Here is a 20,465-nt window from a genome sequence, read left to right as displayed (position 1 = left end):
GTTTGATGCTAGAGCTTCAACATTAACATCTCGCAATGTAGCTCATCAACAATCTTTCACCTAGGTAAGTAATTTATTCTTTAATATTGTCATTAAATAATATAGATAGTTTTGGTAATTGATCAACATACTTTGTTTAATTTTTAGATGTTGACATTAGAGACTCCTCTTAGTGCTCGCACCACAATGGAGTGTGGTGTTGCTATGACAGTAGCAAGTTCAGTTGCTTTGATAGAAGTACAAGACATTAGTAAATTTATTAAATTTAATATTACATTTATTTTTTTAATATTATATTATTGAAAATTTTAACGATACTTGTAAAGTTTAATTTATATCATGATGCATGCAGGAGGGGCTTGTCACTCCAGATCATGAATGTGCACATGTTGTGGATGAACATCGTGATTATTTATTTGCAGTAAGTGACTATTCTATTATATGTCATTCTAAAATTTAATTTATATATATGTTAACGTCATTCTTTTCATTGTATTAGGTGGTGTTGCAAAAACGTTTGGAGAGGAGGTCAAGTGGGCACACTTGAAAGACACCTGCATCATATACATCTCCATCCACTTGACAACCAAAGATATCTTGTGATCTGTTTCCTTCCCCTAATGGGAAATGACTAGATTAGGGTCCTATGTTGTATGCCTATATGGCAATTTTGAACATATGTTTTGTATTACAAATACATGACATTCTATGTCCATATGGCTTTTGGCAAGCCTATTTGACTTTATTGGATATATTTGATACTTTTATTAGCATATAATGTGATAGTTCTGATACTTATTATAAGTACAGATCCAATAGTTAACAAGATGAGAGGGCGGGGGGGGGGGGGGGGGGTGTGAATCATACAAACTTAATCATCCATAAAAACATCAGATTCAACCTCGGTAACATATATATCAGCAATATAACCAAAACTGTTAAACATGCAACCTCAAAAGCATATGAACAATATAAACCTCATAACACCAGATTTAACGTGGAAACCCAAATAGGGAAAAAACACTGTGGGATTTTGGACCCACTAAGAAATATACTCTTCTAGAGTATGCTCGGTTAAAAGCAAATCCTGTTAAAGATTACAAACACATTGCTAGATGTGACCCGGTTAAGGGATTTCCCTCAGATCTGTTAGGATCTTCACTTTGTTAGAAGTGACCTTGTCAAAGGATTTCAAACACTCAATCAGAATGTCACCTTGCTAGAGGATTTACATATAAGACTGTTAAGTCCACTCGGTTAAGAGATTTTCTGTCACTTTCACAAAATAACAGTAATAAAATCTATCTGCAACTTCACATCTAAAATGCTAAAGCAGATTCTTATTTGTTCAATACAATCTAGACATAGAACTAATCTTGTCTATCTGTTGGGATTCTATACTCTGTTATTCTAACAGGTCTTCAAGCTTCTGTGCTCGGTAATCACTGTGTAGCATCCTTGTGCATACACTTGCCCGCATTCATTGTTTATCAATAGTTTCCTATTTATAAACAATTAGATAACCACTTAATCTCCTTTATCACATTTCCCATGATCAGTCATAGCCATCATATCTTCAATCTTGTCCAAGTTCAATGCATCTTTCGATCTGAAAATGTTTTACCCCACCTTGGAACTTGCATACTAGTCTTAGAACTTGTGCCAGGGTATTGCGGTTCAATTTGAGCTGTAGATCTTCATGCCAACTTTTCATTGCCTTAGATCCGTTAACAAACTTCTTCCACGGCTTACCAATCATTTAATCTGCTCCATCTCATCAGCTTCCTTCATTAAATACCGCATGTAAACATTTAATGCATTTTGTTATAGCTCGGTTACAACTCGATGAATACTAAACTTCACTCGGTAGACATTCCACCTTCATTAACCGATAGAGATAACCTTAGGGTTTATCGACTAGGTTCTTTGGTTGATAACATAGTATAGTATTAACCTTTACAATTTACAACTTATGTATGATGTTAAAACAATCTAAAACATCATGATCTCATCATTGTCTGACTCGGTAGTAGTTGCCCATTGAATACCTTATTCATCCCCTTATTCATCATATTCTTTCCCATGTCTTTTACCGACATCTTTATAATCTTCATATCATACTTCTCAAGATATGGCAACATCATACTGAATTAGAAAATCAATTTCTTAACATCAATGACAAAATAATAATATCAAGACAGTAAAACATCTTTAAACAGTTATATCCATAATCATCAACAACCTTCTCAATATCCTTATAAAATGCCAACAATCTTTCATTGTCTGTTATAATGCAATATTGCCAACAATCTCCCCCTTTGGCATTGATGGCAAAACCAATTGATTTGACCTTAAAAGATTCAGATTGCTATGATTCTGAAATGCTAAAATGCTCTCCCCCATACATTAGACTTCTCCTCATTTCTGTCTTCTTTCCAATCTGTAGTCTTCTCAGTGTACTCTAAGTCTTCTCCCCTGATATGTCTTCTCTCAGTCGTCTTTCCTTCATAGTAGTCTTCTCCCCCTTTGTAGGTTTTCTCCCCCTTTGACAACAATGCCAAAAAGTAAAGAACTAAAATATAATTTCTTTCTGTAAGAAGTTATTTCCTGCTGTTGTGTATCAACTGAGTCTCGGTCAGAGCATTTTGTCTTCAATTCCTATTCCCTGTAATATTTCCTTTATTAATTCTAGTACACCTTTAGAAAACATCCTAAAGTTTATAACTCAGCATCAACTCCCAAAAGATATTCATTAGTCATAGGATTGATGCTTTCACTAAACTCGGTCAGTGAGTAAAAGATAGGGGTAGGACCCCTAACTTACTTCTGAGATATTCAAAAGTGTCCTTTGGTAGTGGCTTGGTGAAGATATCTGCTATTTTCTCCTTTGTGCTAACATACTCCAACACCACTTTCTTCTCTTGAGCTTCTTCTCTAAGATAATGATATTTGATAGATATGTGCTTTGTCTTAGAGTGCATAACAAGATTCTTTGAAATATTAATGGCACTAGTATTGTCACAAAATATAGTTACTGGCTCGGTAACTCTTTCATTTATACCTTCCAATAGTTGTTTGATCCATGCAATGTTGGTACAATTCAATGCTGCAACAATGTATTCAGCTTCTGATGTTGACTGTGAAACACATCCTTGTTTCTTGCTAAGCCAACTCACTAGTCTTTCTCCTAAAAAGAAAGCTCCTCCACTTGTGCTTTTCTTGTCATCAATGTTGCATGCCCAATCAGCATCAGTATAAACTTTTAAATCAAAATAATTTCCTTTCTGATATACTAAGCCATAATCCTCTGTGCCTTTCAAGTATCTAAAAATTCTTTTGATTGTTGTCATGTGTGTTTCCTTAGGATCTGCAGAGAATCTTGCAACTATACCTACTGCATGTGCTATATCTGGTCTGCTGCGAACAACATATTATATTTTTCCAATCATGGATCGGTAGAGTGTCTCATCAACAGATGCAGATTCATCAGTCTTTGATAATTTGTAGTTGGTAGTCATAGGAGTACTTACTGGTTTTGAATCATCCATTCCAAATTTCTTCAATATTTCCTTTATGTACTTGGATTGAGTAATAAAAATCTCATTTTTCATTTGCAGTATTTGTTAACCTATAAAATACTTTATCTCACCAATTAATGACATCTCAAATTCTTTGCTCATTTCATTTCCAAAGTTCTTGCATAAAGAGTCATTTCCACAAAATATAATATCATCAACAAATATGGCTGAGATCAGTATTCCATTTTCATCATTCTTCATGTACATGTTGTTTTTCTCACTTGCCCTTATAAAACCAATCTTAATCAAATAAGAGTGCAATCTTTCATACCATGCTCTTGGTGCTTGTTTCAAACCATATAAATCTTTGTTAAATTTACATACTTGATCTTTATTATTGTCTTCAACAAATCCTTCAGGTTGTTCAATGAAAACTTCTTCTTCTAATATTCCATTCAGAAATGCAGATTTGACATCCATTTGATATATCTTGAAGTTCTTGGAAGCAGCATAGGCCAACAATGTTCTAACTCCTTCAAGTCTAGCAACAAGTGCAAAAGTTTCACCATAATCAATTCCTTCTTCTTGAGCATAACCTTTGCAAACTAGTCTTGCTTTGTTTCGAATGACTTCACCTTTTTCATTTAGCTTGTTTATGAAAATCCACTTTGTACCGATTACATTTTTGTCCTTCGGTCTTGGGATTAGTGTCCATGTGTCATTCTTCTTGATTTGATCAATCTCTTCTATCATAGCATTTACCCAATCTTCACTGTTAAATGCCTCTTTTACTATTCTCAGTTCAAATTCAGATATCAAGCATGTGTTCAGTCTCAGTTTGTTCCTTGTCATCACTGGATCATCCTTATCTCCTATAATTTGACTTGGTGCATGATGTCTTTTGACATACTTAGCTAATACAGGCTTAGTAGGCTCTATATGATCTTCTTCATCACTCAGTAACTAGATATTCTCTTCATTTTCTTCAACAGTATTCTCGGTAGGACTTCTCGGTTGAACATAGACAAATTCATCATAGTCTTCTGGTTCCTTGGAATTTCCTTCATTTATTTTTGCAAATTCATCAATTTTCACATTTGCACTTTCTACTATTTTGTTAGATGATTTGATCAAACATTTAAACGCTTTGCTTCTAGAAGAGTAACCTAGAAACATTCCTTCTTCACTTTTCTGATCAAACTTCCCATTTCTATCATCTTTATGAACATAGCATCTACTTCCAAAGATTTTAAAATAACTAACATTTGGTTTCTTATCATACCAGATTTCATATGGTGTCTTCAAAGTACCTTTCGTCAATTGAACTTGGTTCAAGGTGTAAACAGTTGTGCTTATTGCTTCTCTCCAAAATGTTTGTGTCACCTTCTTTTCAATCATCAGTGTTCTAGCACAATCCACAATAGATCTATTTCTTCTTTCAACCATTCCATTCTGTTGTAGAGTTCTCGGTGCAGAGACTTGTCTTTTAATACCATGATCATTGCAAAATAAGTTGAACTCATCAGATGTGAACTCTCCTCCTCTATCCGATCTAAGACATTTCAGTTGTCTTCCTATTTCATTTTCAACTCTTGCCTTGTACCATTTAAACATTTGAAAAGCTTCTGATTTTTCTTTTAAAAACATTACTGACATCATCCTTGAATAGTCATCCACAAATAATATGAAATATTTATCACCATACTAACTTTGAACTTTCATAGGACCACAAAGATTAGTGTGCACTAGATCTAAAATTCCCTTAGAAGTGTAAGACTTACTTGTAAAGCTTGATCTTGTCATCTTACCCATCTGGCATCCTCGACACAACATTTTTAGGTTTTTCAAGACTCGGTAGACCTCTTACTCTGTGCTTCTTACTTATTTTGATCAGATTATCAAAATTGACATGACAAAACCTTTTATGCCATAACCAGGTGTCATCAATCTTTGCATGCAAACACTTATTCCGAGTTGAGTCAAGGTGAAATGTATTACCTTTTGTTTGTGTCCCGGTAGCAGCCAACTTTCCATTTTTGTCATGAACTTTGACAATTCCTTTCTGAAATTCTATTCTGTAACCTGTGTTGTTTAGTTGTGCTACACTCAACAAATTGTATTTCAAACCTTCAACCCAATAAACATCATTGCATCTTGCATTATCAAGAAGTGTTATAGATCCTTTACCTCTTACCGGACATGGTGCATCATTACCAAATCTAACATAGCCTCCATCATAATCTTCTAATATAACAAACTTGTGTTTATCTCCTGTCATATGATGTGAGCATCCACTATCTATAATCCAAGAATCATTAGTGTTTATGTGAGATAGTAGGGCTTTTTCTTCATACCTTTCTTCATCTGAGTCATCCTTGATAGCCACATAAAGTACTTCCTCTGTATCAGTCTCATCTAATTTATCATCGTTAGATTCCTCATCAGCTATTAAGCATGTCTTTCTATCTCTTCTTCTGAAGTCTCGGTGTCCTCTGTAATGATTATCTTTCTGTCTATCATCTCGGTAATCTCTTTTTTCAGTAAAATCTTTGTCAGGATAGTTAGAAGCCATATGTCTTATCTTATCACAATTGAAACATTTCAAAGGTAGTTTTCCTTTATACTTACTTTTGTCTCTCGGTAACCTTTTGGCTAATAGTGCTTCAAACTCTTCTTGCTTTCTGATTTCTTCATACAGTTTGTGTACTTCTTCCATGTTCTTCCTAAATCTTTCACTTGCTCCACTGTGATCTCCTTCAGAGTACTTATACTTTCTTTCATTGTAATCATTAGATTAATCAAGATGAAAAGAACTAAATGTAGATTCAACTTTATTTACCGAAGATCCACTGTTATCAAAATTACTTAACTCAAATGCATGTAGCTTACCAATAGTAGCATCTAAAGAAACTGACATATTAGGTACAGACATATTAGCTAGTAGAAGGGTTCTCAACAACTTACTTGTTATATCCTTTTCTTCAATAGTTCCACCTGCTCCTTTGATTTGATTGACAATCTCCTTTAGTCTTGTATTGTACTGAGTTATGTTCTCACCTTCATTCATCCTCATAGATTCAATTTGTCCTCTCAGACTGTCTACTTTTTCTCTTTGAACATGTTCATCTCCTCCATACACTGATATGAGCTTATCCCACATTGCCTTTGCATCATTGCAACCTTCTAGATCATTAAACTCTGAATTGGTCAATGCAGATGTTATTTCAATCATTGCTTGAATATGTTCTTGCTTTGCCCTTATCTCTTCCATAGTCAATGGATAGGTGCTCGGTGCAACAAATTCATTCTCCAGATAGTATACAACATATTCTCCAACTCCTGATAGATGTAGCTTCATCCTTTTCTGCCATGTAGAGAAACTTGACTTTTTCAGCTTCAGTGCATCCCTCTTATACATTTTTGGATCTTTAACTCAAGTGCCTTTAAACTTTCCTTCTGGAGTCCAAAGCTCTGATACCAATTGATAGTTCTGATACTTAATATAAGTACAGATCCAATAGTCAACAAGATGTGAGGGGGGGTTGAATCATACAAACTTTCCATAAAAACATTAGATTCAACCTCGGTAACATATATATCAGCAATATAACCAAAACTGTTAAACATGCAACCTCAAAAGCATATGAACAATATAAACCTCATAACACCAGATTTAACGTGGAAACCCAAATAGGGAAAAAACACTGTGGGATTTTGGACCCACTAAGAAATATACTCTTCTAGAGTATGCTCGGTTAAAAGCAAATCCTGTTAAAGATTACAAACACATTGCTAGATGTGACCTGGTTAAGGGATTTCCCTAAGATCTATTAGGATCTTCACTTTGTTAGAAGTGACCTTGTCAAAGGATTTCAAACACTCAATCAGAATGTCACCTTGCTAGAGGATTTACATATAAGACTGTTAAGTCCACTCGGTTAAGAGATTTTCTATCACTTTCACAAAATAACAGTAATAAAATCTATTTGCAACTTCACATCTAAAATGCTAAAGCATATTCTTATTTGTTCAATACAATCTAGACATAGAACTAATCTTGTCTATCTGCTGGGCTTCTATACTCTGTTATTCTAACAGGTCTTCAAGCTTCTGTGCTCAGTAATCACTGTGTAGCATCCCTGTGCATACACTTGCCCACATTCATTGTTTATCAACTGTTTCCTGTTTATAAACAATTAGATAATCGCTTAATCTCCTTGATCACATTTCCCATGATTAGTCATAGCCATCAGATCTTCAATCTTGTCCAAGTTTAATGCATCTTTTGATCTGAAAATGTTTTACCCCGCCTTGGAACTTGCATACTAGTCTTAGAACTTGTGCCGGGGTATTGCGGTTCAATCTGAGCTGTAGATCTTCATGCCGACTTTTCATTGCCTTAGATTTGTTAACAAACTTCTTCCACGACTTACCAATCATTTAATCTGCTCTAGCTCATCAGCTTCCTTCATTAAATACCACATGTAAACATTTAATGCATTCTGTTATAGCTCGGTTACAACTCGGTAACAACTCAGTGAATACTAAACTTCACTCGGTAGACATTCCGCCTTCATTAACCGATAGCGATAACCTTAGGGTTTACCGACTAGGTTCTTTGGTTGATAACATAGTATAGTATTAACCTTTACAATTTACAACATATGTATGATGTTAAAACAATCTAAAACATCATGATCTCATCATTGTCTGACTCGGTAGTAGTTGCCCATTGAATACCTTATTCATCCCCTTATTCATCATATTCTTTCCTGTGTCTTTTACCGACATCTTTATAATCTTCATATCATACTTCTCAAGATATGGCAACATCATACTGAATTAGAAAATCAATTTCTTGACATCAATGCCAAAATAATAATATCAAGATAGTAAAACATCTTTAATTAGTTATATCCATAATCATCAACAACCTTCTCAATATCCTTATAAAATGCCAACAATCTTTCATTGTCTGTTATAATGCAATATTGCCAACATAATGTTGTATGGATTTATAGCTATTTGGTTAATGCAAATCGTTTATCATGGTTATCCATAATTGCAGTACAAATGATTAAATGAATAATTGCACAAAGTTGATTGTTAATTAAGCTTCCAACCTAAATATGCATCTCTAATCCAAGACACAAGCTTATAGGGATCAACACAAATTCAATTGTTATAGTCGAAATAAGATCAGAGGCATTCTCTAAGATTCACATTAATAGAAGCCACAATTTAATAGTAAATTTTAAATTTTATACAAGGTTTGACGGTTTTCATATTCAAATAACCCTAGTCATGGGAGAAACTAAAATTAATAATATATAGGGAAAACATGGAAATAACGAGCTAAACTTGGCAAAAAATTTATGTTTCTCTGCAATTGTAAAATTTCTTTGCCTTCATATCAATAGAGTTAATCTATTTTGCCTTTATTCAGTTCAAAAAAATTGTGTAATTTGTTTACCTTCTTGTTTGAATGCATTCTTATTGTTTTCCTGAGCTATTGGTGACTGTGTTAATCCCTCTTTGGATGTCATCTATGGACTAATTTTAGTTCCTCTCTTCATCCACAACAATTCTAACATTCAGTCTTCACTTAGGACTCCAATTTGGATAGGATCTTGTGCATCCTTTGGGTAGTTCCTTATTGGTGTTTTGTGCAGTTATAGATGGGGAAGATCAACTTCAATCTAGGTGCAAACCTCTTTTCCTTTCAAGCATTCCCTCTTCCCCTTTTCCTTCTCAAAACCAATAGATTAGGATTTATATGTGTTGGGTTAGACCAACATCTGCATCAGATTGATAAGGAAGCATGCCTTATCCGTAGACTCAGCCTCAAATATGCAAGTTCCCACACTTAGAGGATATTTTAATGTGTCACAAGGGTTATGATCAGGGTTGTTCATCAAGCGGGTAGACTTTTGTGACAACAGTAAACACAATAAGACTTGTTCTTGAGTTGCTTTACTTCTAGTGATGACACATTTACTCTTATCCCCAATAATCTGCTTTGCTAAATGATTCTTTTAAACATATCTTGGGGTCTTTGATGTAGATGTTGGAGCATCTTGATTGTTCTTTTCTTCACTTTTGATTTTGTCTTACTTTTTCCTATCACCAAACTCATTAGATTCATATCTTACCAATATCTCAGAGCCTTTTGAATTACTATCATCAACTTTCACATTTGCACTTTCAACAGTCTTATTCGGCCTTTTATTGTAACACTGGTATGCCTTGCTCTTTGTTGAATAGCCTAAGAATATGCCTTCATTTTCTTTGCTATATAACTTTCCAGGATTATCCTCATCTCTTCGAATATAGCACTTTCTTCCAAATACTTTGAAATATTTCACTATCGAAGTTCTACCATGCCAAAGTTCATAGGACGTCTTTTGAGTTTTCTTTCAGTATAGAATTTTGTTAAGAGTGTATGATACTATGTGAATTTCCTCTATCTATTATACTTCTAGTAATTCTTCTCCTTTCATCATAGTTATAGTTGCCTCTCTTATAGTTCGATTCATTCTTTCTACTACACCATTCTACTGCGGTGTCCATGAGGCAGATAACTATCTTCTAATGCCATGTTTCTCATAGAAATTTTAAAACTCATCATAAATAAATTCTCCTCCTCTATTATAACTTAAACACTTGATTTTCATATCAACTTTATGCTCAACTTTTGTCTTGAATATCTTGAAGTTCTCTAATGCCTTAGACTTCTCTCTTAAAAATGCAACCCAAGTCATTCTAGAAAAATAATCAATCAATAACATGAAATACCTCTCACCTCACAAGCTACTTGATCTAGTCAGACCACATAGATCCATGTGTACCAAATGGACAGTAATTCGATGGATGGATACTCTTTTCCTTTGAACGTTCTCTTTGTCTGCTTTCCTACATGATATTCCTTACATATGTTGTTATCCAGTTTGTTCAATCTTGGTAAATCTCTCACTGCATTCATTAAACTGATCTATATAAGGTTATCAAAGTTGATATGACACATCCTCTAATGCCATAGCCAGTTATCATCAAGTTGAAATAACAAAAAGTATCTTGTATCTCCTTCTAGCTAATACATATTTCCATTTCCTTCTTCCAACCGCAATAACTGTTCTAGACTCCTTCCAGATCTCAAATCCATTATCCTGAAAAACAACATTATATCCATTTTCACACATCTGTCAAACACTCAAAAGATTATGATGCAAACCCCTTACATAGTAGACATTGTCAGTGTTATGCTTTCCATCAAAAGTAATTGAACTAATCCCAACAATTTGTGTTGTCTGATCATCTCAAAACCTAACAAAACCTCCATCATATTTTTCAAGTTTTATAAACTTACTCTTATCAGTAGTCATACGATTTGAGCATCAACTATCAATAAACCATTCATTCTTATCTCTTCTAGTGTGAAATACAATATCAACAGTCTTAGAAATATCAAACCTAGGTGCATGCTTTTCTACTAGAAACAAACAATCACCTTCTTCATAATCTGATTCATCATCTAAAATGCCAACATCATCCTTAACATAATAGGATTTCTTATTGAACTTTCATTTGTTTTCCCTAAAATTTTGTCTTGTTCCCTTTTCTAGACATTTAGTAGCTATGTGACCAATCTTTCCACATCTAAAACCTTTAAAGGGTAACATACCATTGTACTTCCCAGTGCCTTTCTCCAATTTCCTCACAAAATTTGCTTCCATATCATTTGGGCTTTCATCATCATCCGGACCATCTTCAAATGCTTTGAATGTTGTCTCTGATTTGTCTTTATCCTTTCCAAACATTCTTACTTCAAATGCAATCAAGGTACCAAATAGTTACTCTCTAGTGAACTTCTTTGGATCATAGGTTTCTTCAATAGATGAGATATTATCACTATAAGTCACTGGTAGAGTCATGAATTTTTTTTTAATTATATCATCATTCAAAGTACCTCCTAGTTCTCTAATTTCATTCATTGCGTTGTCAACCTTCTCAAAATAGCTTACTATATCTTCTCCTTCTTCCATCTTCAAGTTTTCATGCCTTCACTTAGTTGTTAGCCTCTTTGTCAACTTAACTCTCTCATTTCCTTCATAGATATCTTTTAGTTTCTTCCAAACCTCGTAAGCAATATTTAAGGAGATAACTTTTGTCAATTCATTTTTTGATAATGCACTAAAGATAGTGTACCTTTATTTTTCATTTTCTTCATAGGCTTGAATCTCATCTGGAGTAGTAAGACCATTTGCCAGTTGTACATACGTAGTCTCTACCACCTTCCAAGTGTTGTAACCCAGAGAAACCAGATAACCTCTCATCTTTACTTTCTAGAAACTATAATCAGATCCTTCAAAGATAGGAATAGATAATTTGTGTGCCATCGGATCAAGATCTACCTCAAGCAGTTAAGCTCTATATCAAGGAACCAAATGTTTGATACCAATTGTTGAATATATGGGCAACTGAGAGGGGAGGTGAATCAGTTGACAATTAAAATATTCTTTAAAGCTTTACTCATAGATCTAGAATAACTAAAGAATTAATCAAGACAAGTAAAACATGAAAGCATAAATCAGACACAAAGAACACCAAAATTTGCGTGGAAAACCCAAGAAGGGAAAAACCAAAGAGAATGCTAATTCTCAATATAAAAACACTGGTTAAGGTGACATCAATTAAGGTTATTTTTACAAAGGATGGCTCACTTCTCAGAAAGGCTCACTACCGAAGAAAGAAAGATACAAAAGAAAATCCACCATTGAAACACAGTGTGCACTATTATAACTGCTTCTAGTAATTATCTGCAACACACTTCAAAACAACTAGATTTTTTCAATCTTGCATATCTTCAACAAAATTAGCCATTCACAAAAATGCCACACTAACTCATCCAGATCATACACATACATATACTGTCTCCATAAAAACATAATCTTCCAAGTCAACCAAGACATAGATCTAAAATAGGTCAATATTAAACATTTTGATGGTGGGAAGGAATGAGAAGTATACCATATTACAATGTTCCTCATCAAACCAATCAACACATTACATAATTACCAATGATGAAACCAAAATAAAAATATCGTTACACACCCTCGACTTTCAAATCAACACCTCGACTTCCAAATCAAGCTAGACCCAAAAATAGCACTGAGTTATTAGATACTTGATCAGTCCCAAAGACACTGAGAGAGGGGGGGGGGGGTGAATCAGTGTCTAATCGATAAATAAAAGATTTAAAATTGTTTGCAACTTTACAACCCAAATTAATGTATCGGTAAACAAGCAATAAAGCAATAAAGAGAAATAACAGTATAACCATCAATGCACACCATAACACAGATATTTTTGGCAAGGAAACCCAATAGGGGAAAAACCTCAGTGGGATTTGTGACCCATAATATTTACTCACTGGCCAATATGAATAAATATTACTTATACAATAGGGGCCTACACATGCAGGAAGGCCAACAACCTAGAGCTCACTGCTCAATCACAAAATAGGAGTCACACTGACTACACAATTGGATGATTAAATCCAATGACAATGTGCTACTCAAAATAGCATCTGCAATGCTGGGTTCAATACCGGTTTAAGTTCTGTCAAATGCCTCTGCCATAAACCTTTCTTCGCTCTGCTCTGCTCTTATTCGTTCATAAAATAATTACATCATAATGCATATACAGATATTCGCTCTCATATTCATTACCTAATTACATATCCTTACTTCGCTTACATACCATTCATACTTACAAAATGATCTATAAAATCTCATACATTTATGAGTCTTTACAATACATCATGTTGGCTATATAATATAATTATAATATAAAACAATATAATTTCCATGTCGATTGGGAGTGCCGGTAAGATCTTATGTCGGTGTAGACTGGGTGCCAGTGTGAATAATCTGTAGTGCTTGTCGGTGCCGATAGATGATGTCTATTGCTGGTGTAAGCTGTGAACCATGTTACCAGTTGGCTGCCATCAATGACAACATCACCTATTCTCATCTAAGTGTATAATGCCAACAATATCCCCCTTTGGCATTGATGGCAACACTCATGAGAAAAATCCAAAAACTGATATCCAAAAATAGGAGTGCTCCCCCTGTGGAAATGCTCTCTTCTGTACATTTTTCTCCCATACTACTACTCCCCCTTTGACATCAATGACAAAGGATGTCAAAAAAGAAATCAAAGAATTCAAAATTATACCTTATAGCTGGCAACCGGTTGTGTACAATCTGAAAGATATCCGCCAAAATCAGATTAAGACTCTGCATGAATTTAGTGCTGTCAGAAATAATGGTTTCAGTCTATTGGATCGTCCCGGTCAGATAATGCATATGTTGCTCCGGTGATCTTTCTCCTTGAATTGTTGCTTTAGACAGCTCAATCCACTATGTTATAAGGTTGTCCAATCTAGGACCAAGTTTATTTTTCAGCTCTCATACCTTCATTCTTATCCTTGCTTTTTTTTTCTTCTAATTTTTCAATCTTTTCCTCCAAAACTACCATTTCTTGATAAAAAACAGAGGTAAGTTCCGAAGAACCTATCATGTTATTTGCTATATCATCAATCTCTTTTTGTATTTTCTTTATCTCTTCCTCAATGTCTTCTGTTAGGTTGTGAGGCTTGCATGCTTCCTTATACAATTCTTTATATTTCAAAATAGTGGAATTAAGTACCGGTAATAAAGAATCAATATGCTCAGTATAGTCCTTGATAGTCTTATCAAAGAATTCACTTTTCTCCTTATTCACCCTTTCCTTAACAATCTCTTCATTTATTTTATCTACAGTTAGAATATTTGAAGCAATGAATTTGGACAATGTATCCAATTTACCTAAAGATCCATCAATATGATCAACTTTACATGTCGGTGCAATCATTTTCAAAATAGGTAAAGTATCATCAATGGCCTTAAATGCTAAGGTGTTGCAATCTGTGATCCTATTTATGGAATCCAAAAGTACATCTGTCACATTAGTAGGTTTGTAATCCATAGTGGAAGTGCTAGGTGGAGTGTGATGTTCTGTAGTTGGTTTCTTCTCATCTCTAGATGTCTGCACATTAGCCACTTCTACTATCTTACTTCCATCATTGACCTTTTCTTTATCCATTGTTTCTTCCTTTTTCTCACTTTGTGTTTCAACTTTGTTTTCATCCTTACCATCATCCTTACTTTTTGCCTTGCTGACTGTTGGTTCAACTATACTCTGTTCTTGTCCTTTTCCGGTTTGTGCTTCTTTTTTTGCTTCTACCAGTTTCTCAATATTAAGATGAGTAGCATCAGGGATGGTATCTATTTCCTTAACTTCAGTTGGTATCTCAATGTTCTGAGAGTCAATAGTGTTGACCAATGACTCAAAGATCTCAGTATTTGTAGCTTCAGTTTTCTTTACCTCTGTGGTTTCCTTATCCATGACAATGTTGAAGTCCCGAGTGTCCACATTGATGGTAAAAAGAATGTTCGACTCCAGATTAGTGTCATCTTGTGTCATTTCTTTGGCCTTCTCTTCCGGTTGACTGTCAGTTTGTACCAGTGCCTCTGCATTTATTGGTGAGGTGTCATGTGTTGGTGGAGGAAGGTTATCCTTGACCTTGATATCAGGTACACTACCAATTTTACCTTTAGCTTTGTCCTTTTGATATACCTTTGCAAAAGACATCCATTTTCAATCTATCCTTTTCTTCTTTCTTCTCTTTTTCAACAAAAAATATATCCCATTTGTCTGTCGTTTCATCTACAATTTACTTTACTCTACCTACCATAAGGCTAACCTGTCGGTGACCACTCACAAAAACTGTTTTGTTTGCCTCTGAAATTAAGTCATCAATTTCCTGTTTGGAGTTAACAGGATGCACAACAAGTAGAGCCTCTACTTTTAATTTCTTGTCTAATTCCATTATCGACATTCTTTTAGCTTGTAACCTCAAATACAAATCATTAGGTAGGTCATCTACAACCTTAATAAGAACTTTCTTGTATATATCAAGGTGCAAAATAATGCTTTCCTCTATAGTGTCTTTATCTGAATCCTTGAAAGAATGATAAAGTTTATTCACATTGCTAAGGTTACCTTCTTATGTAATTTCATTGATCAACTCTTCCGGTGTAAGAGTATCTGGTGCTTTAGGTTCTTGTTTCTTCTTTGGAGTTAACTTCTTCTTCAGACCACTAGGCTCTCTTACAACCTATTATTTCTTTCTTTATGTCATTGACTTATTGTGAGATGGAGCAGGTGCCGGTGAGGGTTTTCTTTTCTTCCTGTCCACTCTCTTGAATTCAGCTACCCTATCATCGTCAGAATCAGAAGAAGTAGCCATAGGGGAAATGTGAGCTACTGGTATCTGCTCTGATTGACTTTCTGTCACACTAGCAATAATACCGCTAAGATTCATCAAACCTTATGTAACATATTTTACCATCTTAGAAGCATCTTTCATGAATTTGTCTCTTTTCTTTCTCTGCTTCATCATAGAAACATCACTTTCAATGGTTTCAACATTACCAAATATTTTTTTTGTTGGTTCCAGTGGAGCATCTAAGAGTATTTTAGCATATGAGTCCAAAATGTGAGAGTCCACCTCATATCCCATTTCAGTAATCCATATTGTTCTAGGTCTAACTACTTCCATCCAAATTTCATCTCTTCACTACAAAGCATATCTGTTTATCATATTTATCTACAATGCTTTGGGAGATCATTTCCTTCTGTTTCATCTTAGTTTAGAAATTCTTAAAGTAATATTTAACCAACTCATCACTGTTAGCTCCCATACTGGTGATTGCCTCCTTTATCTATTTTCCAACAGAAATATCATAGGCAAAATCCTTATGACCCATAGTGAGGATCTCCTTTGAAAAGTAAAGCATTAAACATATTAACAGATTTCCAAATTTGCATGTTACTTTCTTATCACCTTTTATCTTATCCAAATTTTCTAACAATTCATCCTTTAACCATTCACAGATGTCAATCTTTGCATTGTTTATAATCATCTCATGTGAACTATGAATGCATGAACTTGACACAAAATTCAACCTATTTGTATGACCAACTTTATATCCAATGACCATGCTAGCAAATTTAACATTTTTATCCTTTATGTCATTGACCCTAAGTGACTGGTTGTCATATGTAGCTCTGGTTAAGCTCATAAGTTCCTTGTTAGGGATTTTCTTCTTCTTGTCAGTTCTAGAACCGGTGGAGGGTAAACCAGTAACAACCTTGATAGCTTCCTTGGCAATCTTAAATACTGAGTTCAACCACATATATTCTCCGTGAACCCTGCTAAGGACATAGCGGACAACTTCATCTGAGAATTATGGCATATGGAGGATGTCTATGAAACCTAAATCCTCAACTACCTTACGTTCCCGTTTCACTACTCCATTTTTGTCAGTGATTACATTCATGTACATGTTCATCAAATCTTAAATCCTAAACTTTCTATGTAACAATGTATGTATGCCCTAGGGTCTTCAGTAAATGTGACTCCCTTCGAGATTCTAGAAAATGCACGAATATATATTAGGAATGATCTTGAAAATAGGTCTAGGTCGTTTAATGTTTTCCACAATAGTAGGGTTTGCTACGAATTCGGGAACAAAAGATGAAGATGCCATTGCGAAAGATAAATACCTTTTAACTATGAAATCATTGAATTCTCTGAAAAGACCTTTGTTGCTTCTCCTTTAGAATTCCCTTGCTCAATTTCGCTCTCTTTGAATGCTTGGATGCTTGGTGAATTGAAATGAGAAATTATAATGCTTTATAACCAAAAATTGACTTACAACCGCAATAAATGCTTCGTCGGTGAAGTGAAAAACTCCACATATCTGCCGGTAAAGAAGAAATATAACTTCTTACCACCAACCGAGGGTAAATGCATGATTTTCAATTTGTTTCCTTATCCCTAAGGATTATTCCTTAGTTAGATGAAGAATCTCCTGTCGGTGCAGGATTACCCTATTCTATCGGTGTAGTGACAGATTCATCTCCTCTCTGATCTCTCTTCCTAATCCATTGTTTTGAAAATTCTTGCTTGATTTCAATCACCTTCTCTTTGCCTTTGTTATTAGATCCTTTATTGTTCGCCGGTATAGTCTTGCTTCTACAAAATTTTGCAATATGCCTAATCTTGTTACATGCATAACAAGTTACATTGTTTCTCTGAATAGCCTTTCCATAACCTTGACCGGTTTGAGTTTTGAATTGATTAGATAAATGTCCAAATCTACCACAAACATAGCATTTCACATTCATTCTGCAATGTTCTGAGTTATGACCATTTTTATTGCATTTGGAACATTGTCTGGTGGGTAAGTTTGTATTCTGATTATTTCTAAATCTGCATTGATTTGCTCTATGACCAAATTTGTTGCAATTAAAACATTTCCCATTAAATTTATAAGCATTAGGTTGCCTTACCGGTTCGCTGTGATCATGATTGTTTGCAGTCCCAGAACTTTCTCCATGTTCAAATCCAAATCCAATTGTTTCTCCATCAGGTTTCTGACTTTTCAGCATATCATCAAGATTATCTGAACTCTTTTTGAATTTGTCTTTGTATTCATTTGCAGTGATCAACTCACTTTCCAAAGTGCTAACTTGTCTCAAAAGTTCATCTTTGTCATGTTGCATGTGAATCAAATCAATTTTAAGCATATCATTTTCATAACTAAGCCTTTGAGATTCATCTGATCTTTCATTTAGTCTTCTGGCCAAATCTTCCTCATTCCTCTTCCTATCTTCAATATCCTTGCTGATGAATAATGATGAACAATGAATACTCTAAATGGTACTGAGAGGGGGTGGGGTGAATCAGTACATACAAAAACTTATCAGCAACTTATCAAATTAAAACAATTATAACCGATTGTCTTCATTACTAAACTTAACCATGGCAATACCGGTTAAACACAGTAATACTCTAAATGGTACTGAGAGGGGGGTGGGTGGGGGGTGAATCAGTACATACAAAAACTTATCAGCAACTTATCAAGTTAAAACAATTCTAACCGATTGTCTTCATTACTAAACTTAACCATGGCAATACTGGTTAAACACAATAAGACTTCAGACAACATAAACAGGTCAAACTGAATATTTCAAATGCATTCAATACTTGATAACTACTTCACCCATAAACATATGCATGTGGTATATCATCAATACCATAACCATTAGTTCTGCATGCATAATCACTTAAACAAAGAATACTTAATCATCACATGAAAATGCACAACTCATGACACACATACTTTTCACATGGAAACCCAAATGGGAAAAATCACAGTGGGGATGAATACCCACAAGCTTGTTTTGAACTCTTTTGAAGCTCACTCTGTTAGGAGCCTAGTCCGGTAAAAGACTTTACAATAAGGTTCTACTAGGAATCCATCTTGTTAAAGATCACCCGGTTAAGGGATGGCTATATAACTTGTTAAAGGTTGAAACCCTGTTAAAGGTTACCTTGCTAGAGGATTTAAAGGACTCAATGAACTTGAGTCACCTCGTTAAAGAATTTATAGTAATCCTGTTAAAGCTACCCGACAAAGGGATTTTCCTTCTGTTGAAATGGGTAGAAGACAAAAGGTAAAACTCTGATATGATAACAACACTATATGCTAAGGCAGATCCTTTTCAATTCCTCTACTCTGCAATCACACTTTGCAGTTTTCTCTCACTGGTCTGGCAAGTATCTCAGTACTTGGATACATACACAGCTTTTGACAACAACTTACAATAACAAACATCATCGACCTTATAGACAACAATTAGGTCAGTAGCATAAACCCTAAACCCTAAGCATTTAGGTTTACAATTACAGGTGGTCCAATCTTGACCATCCAAACACTTTTCATAGAATGAAACAATCTCAAACAGATCACAAGTCATTCTGCATTTTTCATTCTTCACTGCACATAGAAATCAGTAACCCATCATGCTTTCTTTTCATACTGCTAAGAAGAATGTTCATTCCCAAGGTAGACGTTTAATGCAGTCGATCTTCACATGCAAGATCCTCAAGGAAATCCTTCACCTGCACAAAACTGATGTGACATCTTGATCTCATCCTCATTTCTTAGCTAACTCATCATAGAATATCATCGGTTGCATTGCACAAGCTAGATTTCCAAACCAAAAACCCTAGAGCTGAGACTACCAACCGATAGTCACACTTAGTGAAACCCTGACACCGGTTCTCCAACTTGATCATCAATAACAACTACTTCCAATATTCATACCGGTTGACCTATACTTATTGAAATCAATGACAACCATACATTATTACCATATCATGTGCCAACATACCGGTTCATCAAATGCAAATAATCTCCCCCTTTGGCATTGATGGCAATACTTACTTAGCGTAGAATTGCAACAAGAAACATCATAGACCAGTGCAACTAAAATATCTTCATCAGATATCATACAACAAATATCTTCTCCCCTATCTCATATCTTACCTCCTTATTATATATCTTCTCCCCCTTTGACAACAATGACAAAGTGGAGGCACAAGCTCCCATACTCCACTATGCTGCTCCCCCTATGAAGTAGCATTCTTCAGCACATCAATCCTGAAATATTTGTTATTGTAATACCTAACTAATGTGGAGCACACATCTTTAGTTTACTTCATGAAGGGGCAAAACCGTTAATTCACCTCTCAAATAGGTAAACGTAGTCTTTGGTAAGGGCTTAGTGAATATGTCTGCTAGCTGCTCTTTACAGGAAACATGTTGTAATACAACTTCTCTGTTTTGAACCTTCTCTCTCAAGAAATGATACTTGATCTCAATGTGCTTAGTTCTAGCATTGTCACAAAATATACTCACTGGTTCAGATATAGGTACTTTGAAACCATCCAATACATGATTCATCTAGATTGCCTGAGTGCAGTTCATAAAT

Source organism: Cryptomeria japonica, chromosome 2 (assembly GCF_030272615.1).
Source record: "Cryptomeria japonica chromosome 2, Sugi_1.0, whole genome shotgun sequence".
NCBI lineage: Eukaryota > Viridiplantae > Streptophyta > Pinopsida > Cupressales > Cupressaceae > Cryptomeria > Cryptomeria japonica.
The sequence above is the reverse complement of the archived record's forward strand: the minus strand, read 5'-3'. Positions refer to the sequence as shown.